Source organism: Coccinella septempunctata, chromosome 1, assembly GCF_907165205.1.
Source record: "Coccinella septempunctata chromosome 1, icCocSept1.1, whole genome shotgun sequence".
Lineage (NCBI taxonomy): Eukaryota > Metazoa > Arthropoda > Insecta > Coleoptera > Coccinellidae > Coccinella > Coccinella septempunctata.
In genome coordinates this window covers 3,375,787-3,385,000 of record NC_058189.1, presented here as the reverse complement: position 1 = coordinate 3,385,000, position 9,214 = coordinate 3,375,787, and positions in this window count along the sequence as shown.

The following is a 9,214-nucleotide window of genomic DNA, read 5'->3' as shown; positions in this document are numbered from 1 at the left end:
GGAAGTTTGTGTAATTCGTGAATAACCCAACTGCCAAGCCAAGATTACTAGAAGGTATTTGAGTTTCTTTCATTACTAACGCTTTTTGGCAGTTTCCACACATACCTGCATTCACCAAAGCAACTCGGAGCTCATTTCACTCCCCTAAATTCGTGTCCCTTCCAAGCGTTGCGCAACGCTACGGTAAAGACACGTGTAATGAGTTCAGTGACCTGCCACGTGTCTACAAAGTAAGATAACCTCTCTCTCCCCTCACCCCGCTGTTCCAAATTCCCCTATCCAAGTTCCCCACCCCTATTACGCGGTTCCCGCGCATATTACCAGTATGTTGGTAAAATTTTAGTGCCTCCAGTCCCAGAAATTCTGATGAGGTATTGTGGAGGAAGTGCGCATTGCGTCATGGTAAATGGTGGGGCGGATGTCGGCCAATGGGGACGCGAGGGCACCAATGCCCCCTTTCTCCCCTCTGACGCCCTTGGAGGAAAGTTGCGAGCTGTGTGAGAACGCATAGATGTCTTTCTTAATTCAGTCGCGTACGGTGCTAGTTGAGGTGCGTACTTTGAGTTTTTTCGAGTAAGATCTCCCAAATTTTTCTATCGTTAGGAATTGGTCGGACGCTAACCAGTTTTGGTTTTTACTCACCAACATTTAGTTTAGTAGCGTTTCGCCTCGGTTTTCAACCGTTCACACCGACCCAATTTTGCAACTTCCGCATTGCAGCGGCCATCTTGTTCGATATCGAGGTGTTCGTTGGAGAATCGAATAGTTCGCGTTCTTCACAATGCGGGATGCAGCGTTTCCAGATATATCATGTTTTATTTTTATGGTGGTGTGATTCGCCGAGATTTACCCACACATATTCGCGTTTCGTCATACCCAGCCTGCGTAATGGAGGTTACTTACCATCAACATATGGTTGTTCAAGGTTCCTACTCGATTTTCGTTTCCTGCTTACAATGGGAGAACAGGGGAGCGAACTGGACTCACTTTTTATCAAATAGTCAGTCTTTTTCTCTCTCCTATTAATCCATTTATACTACAACAAACGATACTCTTTCATCAGTGCTTGCGTCATTGGTCTCCAGGAAGTTGGGAGATATATTATGGGATTATCGCCACAATACTTGAACTTTGGATATTTACGTAATTTGTCCGTTATCTAGAATTATGCTGCGATACGTTTTTCCTAGTAAGATATCGCGGATCATGCTGCGCTATTTGAAGATAACGTAATGAACCAACTGGTTTCCCTCCAAATTCTTCGATTAATTTTTGTGTTTGGCATTTTCATCTTGATCGATGAAAGATTAGGAAATTCAAGCCATTTTTCCTCACTGAAAAATTTTTTTAACACGAAGTTGCTAACGCCTAACCAAAAAATTCAATATTATAATATTTTAAGAAATAAATAGGTTTAATCAATTTTGTAATAGGTCTTCGATTTTTTCATAATTTCGGGTACTTAGCATAGGTATACGATGTATAAATTACCTAAATTCAGACTTTATTTTCGGTGGTTAATTATTCCTGGATGTTTATATTTATGATTCGGACATTTTCATTTAGGGGAAAAATAGAAATTGAGTTAAATACAAGAGATAGTAGGTATCAATAAATATTATTATTAAATATTTTTTTCAGAACAATAACTTTTTATTTTAGGCTACAATTCAAGTACATAGGTATATTTATAAAATGTTTTATGAACTAAAATTAATCGACTTATCTCCAGTTGTATTCTTAGAGAAAGATAAACGATATATGTATTCTTCATCGATTTTTACTTCTACTTAATGAAAATCTAGAATCAAACACAATTTTAACCTCTAGAAATTTTTCTGTTTTAAATGTTTCAGCAAACTGAGTAAACCAGTGAAGTAAACCAGTGAACAGTAACATAAAACCAATAAATAAAAAAAAACATCCGCCTTCTAAGCTTTCAGCCATTTGAAAAAATTTATGAGTAAATTCTAAAAGTATATTTGTAATATTTTGATTTAAAATAATCAAACAATGCGTGAAATCTAGAGCTACCTTGTGCGTTTTGCGAAATAAACAACTAAAATTTTGAGAAGAGTAGGTAATCCTTTTTCGTTTTCAATCGAAACTCACTCAAAATTAATTACAGGTGATTAAATATAAGTACTTATTATAATTCTTCGTTCAACTTTTATATGAGAAAATAAGCCATTATAGTAAATAGCTGCTAGTTATTTTATGAATCAAGGAGTACCTATAGACATTGAAATTAAGAATTAAATTGTGTGTTTGTTGTACGACGAAGCCTGTTGTTTCGGTTTGTCTTTTATAACATAAAACTATTCTCGCGTTCGTTTGAAAATTGATGTCATGTATGCACATAGTTGAATTTTTAATAGTTTTATCTTTGTTTTAATTATAAAAACATACCAATTTCAGTTCATAACTTGAATCTTAAAAATGATAACAGTTCATGAATACGCATGCGTATTTGCTATTGCATAGCATTTTTTTATATGATACTCTTATTTCATGATCCTTATAGATGTTATACTTCTATTTTTAATTTGTTTAATTCACTAAATTCAGTTTGATCACAAGATGATTCGGTATATAGCCAAATAAGAAATTCGATTTTATGTTTTTATTATTAACTTTCTATACAGGGTACAAATATTTCAACAGTAGATTCTTGAGGTCAGAAAGAAATACTTTTTTCCTATACAATTTTTTCCGGCACTGATAAAAAATATAGGCATTTTAAGTTATCATAATGAGCTGTGCCGCCCCTGGAAAAACAAAATTAGTTTCAAAATAACTAGCTAAATCTGTGACTACACATCTGTGGATCTTTTAAACAGTGTTGCATTCAGCCAAAGTACCCAATTTTTCAAATTTTACAGATACTTCTTAATTTTTGAAGATTAGATAGCGTCCAACTTAGTTTCAAGAGTTGGGTTCTTTGAATTTTTGGTATATTTTTATGGTATATAATGGGAAAAATGGAAAACGTGGGTGATATCTTGTGTTCGAAAATGATAAATCAAATAAATGAAAAACTACATTCCGAAATTCATTTCATTCGATGAAACTGTTTGTTTCAATATTTTTCATGGTTTTTCAACAGCCTGTATCTTTCAAACCGAGTCATTTCGGAAAAAATGGTGGGGGTAGAAAGTATTTCTTTTGACCTCAAAGAATCTTCTGTTTAAATATTTGTACGAGTCAAGATTCACCCTGTAAACGACCGAACTTCATGTTCTACTTGTAAACCGCGAATATAAATTTTTATTATTCAGGTTCTTGATCTGCTGTTCTTTATTTCCATCATGAAACGGGATGAGAATTATATTCATGCATATAATAGACATCGTAAATGTATATTTGAAAATTAATATCCCGTACCAACAACCTATATAATTTATAAAATTTCTGAATTTTATAGTTTTGAATAAATTCTGCTTTTTCAGCGATAATATAAGTTCATGTTAATTACACATGCAGTAGAGTTGCCAATTCCTGGTTCTAAAATTTCCAACGATGATGTAATGTTCCTCCAGAAAATTGATGACTCAGCTCTATACCTATAGGAACGTTGACTCTTAACTGTATAATTAATGAAAGAATAGAAAGCCTCTCAGTGTGCAATGTTATTAGACTAGTCATTCTCTAGTTTTACTCATTACAACATAAATTTTGTCATCGAGGGGCTACGAGGATATATTGAAAAATTCTTAGCCTCTATTATAAAACCAAACAAAATATCAAAGCCAAAATATTTTGTTACTCAACATGTTCTCCTCTGAATTGTATACATTTATTACAGCGAACTTGCAACGTCTCTAGACCTTTAAAAAAATGTTTCTTCCTGCTCTGCAAACCAGACCTCCATAGCTTTTATTACCTTCTCGTTGGAAGAAAATTTACGACCTTTTAAACTTTTTTCAGTTGAGGAAAGAGATGATGTCGGATGGAGCCAAATCTGGTGAATAAGGGGGGTGCTCTAGTAATTCAAACCCTAAATCACGAAGTTTTTGCATGACAACATGAGATTTGTGTGTAGGGGCGTTGTCCTGCAAAAACAAAACATCTTCGGATAGCTTTCCGCTTCTTTTCCCTTTAATTTTTTTCCGTAGAGTGGTCAGAAATGTCGAATAGTAATCTCCGGTTATTGTTCTACCCTTATCCAAAAAATCAATCATGATTACTCCATGGCAATCCCAAAAAACTGAAGGAAGAACTTTTCCTGCAGATTTTTGGACACGAAACTTCTTAAGTCTTGGAGAACCAGTGTTTCCAAATTGACGTGAACTATATATATGATGAACGCGTTCGCATGAAATATTCAGTGGTTCAGATATCCGTTTTAGCCCAATTCGACAGTCTGATAAAATCATGTCATGAACAGCATCGATATTTTCGGGGACTGACACATAAACTGGCTTTCCCGATTGGTCATCATCTTCAATGGAAAATTTACCTCTTTTGAAGCTTGCAGTCCAATTTTTCACGGTCGCATAGGAAGGACATTGATCACCAAGGGTATTAAGCATATCTTCGTAAATCTGCTTAGATCTTAACCCTTTTAAATACAGGTACTTGATGATGGCTCAATACTCCAATTTTTCGATTTTCACAATTTGGTTGGACATTTTTCTTTTAATTTATTGCGTAACTCTGGTTTACTTTTTTGACCTCAAACTTCATACTGACACTTCTAATGAGTTATTGCTATGGTGACGCAATATTTTTTTTATGCATGGAACTGGTCTGAGTAAGAATTGAATTGAATTCCCTTTGGAATAGGTAGGAAACGCCTCCTTTACATCAGGAAGGTTTTCATCAACTGGTTGTTGATGAACTGATATTTGGTTTCTGAATCTATTTATATTTGTACAGTTTAACTCAATCTACAACACAAATATGAACACAGGTTGAAATTTATTATGGTTGTAAAACAATTTGATCTCCCAATATGTCAATTCTCCACCTTTATACCATTAGTTGATTAACATGTTGATTGTGGGCCGTAAAATCCAACATTTTTTACCCCTCACAACTGTATGGAGCCAATTAGAGAGATATAATGACGCTTCAAACGAATATTCAGAAACATGAAAGTTTCGGAGTTTTATTAAAACGTTATTAATCTGTTGTGATAAGCGAGATTACCCACTTGTTCATTGCGAAATAATAACCTGTAACTACTGCAATTAAGGTACCTTTCCAACTTACTACTCCATCATAAATAGGTACATATAAATAAAAAGGGGTACTCGTGTACAGGATGATTGATTATTATAGATGCCTCCCTCGCTTTAACTTCTCTGAGTAACTGTGTAGAAAAACAATTCAGTATTCATAACTAATTTATGAAAGAACCTAGTGCGAAAGTTTTAGGCGAAGATTAAAAATTTTTTCAATTATTTCACCTTAAATATAATGATCCAATAAGACTATTATACGAAACGACTTTTGGGAACTCTATATAAATTGGTTTGTGAAAAAAACTTCCATTCCCCAACCGTCAATATGTATGCAATAGAATAGATAAGAGTAGGTATAGATACAAATAGACCACCATTTTCTTTTCTAAGTTATCTTACCCAAATCTATCTGCCTCCCCCAGGTCAAATAGGGGCCGAACCCACTACCTACCACAATAATGATTCTGTTGAGCCAATCCCTCAACATGGGGTGCCATTGTAATTTTTAGACTCGATGAGGTTGAAACATAGCCATCGGTGTCTATTTGGATGTACCTACAGTGACCTACGCTAGATTTTTAATTCTGAATTTACACGGTTCATATGTAAGTTTGGAAATAATCACAGTACTATAATTTAGTAGGTATCTTATAGCTTATAGGTACCTATTTGAAACCAATTTCATGGAAGCAGAAAGCTGAAACTGAGATTAAAATTGTTGAAAACGAGAATAGATGCTTTTTCTATTGAGTTTATCCGTGTTGAAAAACAATTTTCGTCGACTTATTCCAAGATTATTAGTATAAGTAGTATAAGAATAGCCTTATTCCTCAAAGATCCTGTAGAAATTGAATCTCATTCCTAATACCTACATAATGAAAAAATATTGTACCTATAGCTAACATCCTACTAATAGAAAAGGTTCTTATACAGGATGGTCCAGATCGTAACCAAGAAATTTTAACCATGTATTCTACATCAAAAATAAGCCCTAGTTTGTCATACAAACATATGTCGAGAAATGTTTCCTCTCCGAGATACGGGGTGTTGAAATTATAGAAAATAGTTATTTTCCTATCAAGTGCGGAAAGTGATACTTGCCCGCGCGAAACTGCCGTTGCCCGAACGATGCGAAGCAGAGTTCGGGTAAGCAGTTGAGTGCGGGCAAGACACTTTACGCAAGAGTTAGGAACAATATTTTTTCTACAAGCGCTTGAAATATATAAATATATCCATTTCACGAAACAGATCATATCTCATTTGATTAATTCATATATAATGACAGACGTAATTCTGCATGTCATTACTATGGGTTTCTCATCATTGACGTTCTATGCATAGAAACATGATAGAATTTAATTTACTCTATAATATTTGCGTGCGGGAAAAACCCCTGCTAATCCATTCCCGCACGCAAATGCGTGCGGGAAAGAAATAGCAGGCGTTTTTCCCGCACGTTTTGGGAAAGTGACTCTTTGCAACTTGGAATGCGTGCGGGAAAAAGGTTGAACGCGCACGCTTGTAGAAAAAAAATGTTTTTTATTAATAACTTTCACACTGCTTGAAATATTTTTATGAAATTTGAGACATAGGTTTTGAGCGTCAGCAAGCACTTTTTGCATAATATTATTTTGTATTATTCTACCAGTGGCGTCCGGACTAATAGATCTAAATAAATTTAGCCAGTGAGATCTAACATGTAGTTTTGATTACCGTTAATCATTTCACTGACCACTTCACAGTATTTTTATATTTATTTAAGTATTCAAAAGATAAAAAAACGTGGTAAACACAGGAAACTAGTTGATAGATAGAACAAAAAAATTGAAAATGAAGTTTAATTTCAACGTGATGTGTTTTGAAATCTGATTAGTCTAAATCAATTGAAATATTGCGATGCAATAAAGAATAGGTAAATAATATATGGCTTTTATCAGCTCCAACCAACTTATCAGAAATTGGAACAAAATAAAGGAATATTGATTACTCGAAAACTGCAACGAACTTTTTTTTGACAGAAGGTAAAACTCATCAAAATAAGTCGTTTAACCAAAAATTGTCTATATAAAATATCCAAGATTGCTGGGATACAACCCATAGAAGTTCGAAAAAATTTCATTAAATCGCAAAAACATAAACATATGGCTGGACAATCAATGTTTCAGTACCAAGTTCATCGGATTAGATGCATCAGGTAACTTTTTAGGAAATCATAATTGTTGTATCGTGCAATTTAGGGTGAAAAAAATGTAGAAAATCGAGGCAGTTTCTTGAAATTGCTTATGTAAGTTATGTTGGAAAAGTTCTATGATGTTTCCCCATTTCATCCCATTTTTGAGATTGTTGGAATGTTCGAACAAGAAGATTGTGATGCCCATAGTGAAAAAATTCGTGAATAATTTGGACTAATTTTATTGGTGAGATTTTTAAGTATTATTCTATTTTTTACACTTGAGTCCTAAGGCTGTTCTGTCATTTGGTAACTATATGAGCAATTTCATAAAATCGTGTAAGTTACTAAAAAACAAGTAGAACAACTCGGCTATCCCAAGTTTCCATTTTCATTACCACGTAAATATCGAACGAGTCAATATCCTAAACGAAACCACATGGCCGAATCAGGAGATTTATAAGAAAAATCATTTTCAATTTTTTTTCAACTTTGTCATTTTGAATGTTATGTATAGGTGATTTTTCGTGAAACGCTTCATTTTGATCAGTTTTACCATTTGTTGAAAAAAAAGCGTCACCTTCAAATACACCCTGTATAGTGTTCTCCTATAATATCAAGTCAGCGTAATATCCTTCTACTAGGTTCGAAGGAAAAAAATAATTCCTTAAATTAAATTTTTTTTTCTCAAAAACCGTTTCTTTTAGCAAGAAATCACTGTAGACCTTATAATAATATGTCCAAATGAATTAAGCTATCACAAATAAATTTTTCAATGGTGTAATATAAATAAAAAAAGTTTATTGCGATACAAATGGTAGGGGTGGCTTCTGATACATAACCAAAAATTTTTTTCATTGCCTTCTTGCTGTCATAAAATGTCTGCTCAATTTCATTTCTGTCAGTTTTCTGATTATAATGAAAACAATTTAAAATTGCCATCTTTATGGAGCTATATCTAAACAGGGGCTGCTAGAACAAAAATTATGTATATGAAAGACCAACACTATTTTTCGACAAAAGACCACCCTATATGTACCTTTATATCTACCCTATGTATTAAAAACAAATTTCGAGAATCTATCATAGGTACACATTTGTCTCAGAAGTGAATATCTGTGTTATTATCCACGGTAATCTTGTAGCACGCCACTGTCTTCTCCTTCGTTTATTGCAGAGAATCTTGATGCAAGAACTCTCGAATAACTCGCGATGAACAAACCGTAGTTTTATTGGACTACGAAACCGTTAGCCACGTAATGATGACGCTGATGGCATAGATAGGAATGTATTTGAATATCAGAACGAGGCTTTTTACATTTTTCAACTTCCCATAATGAAGTTGTGAAGGAACGAAGCTCATACGACTATGCACTCTACAGTTTTAATATTTTCAACTATAAAGGGGTATTCTTGTGTCGAGAGTACTGATGGGTGGCTGGTGGTGCTTGAGTTTCAGTATTCAATGTTTGGATGTAGTATGTAGTTCAAGAATGGAAGCAAAAAATATGAAGAATACTTTTATTTTACAAAAAGTTGAAATTTCATAAGAAATAAGCATCCAACTTAGTTTCAAGAGTTGGGTTCTTTGAAATTTTGGTATTTTTATGGTACGAAATGGTCTTAATCAGAAAACTGGAAGACGTGGGTGACATCTTGTGCTCAAAACAGATTCATCAAATAAATGAAAAACTATATTCCGAAATGCATTTCATTCGATAAAACCGTTTGTGAGATGAAACTAAAAATAACATTTTTTTATGGTTTTTCAACATACTGTATCTTTTAAACCGAGCCGATTCGGAAGAAATGGTAAAGGAAAAAAGTTTTTCTTTTGATCTGAATTCCATCAACCTGC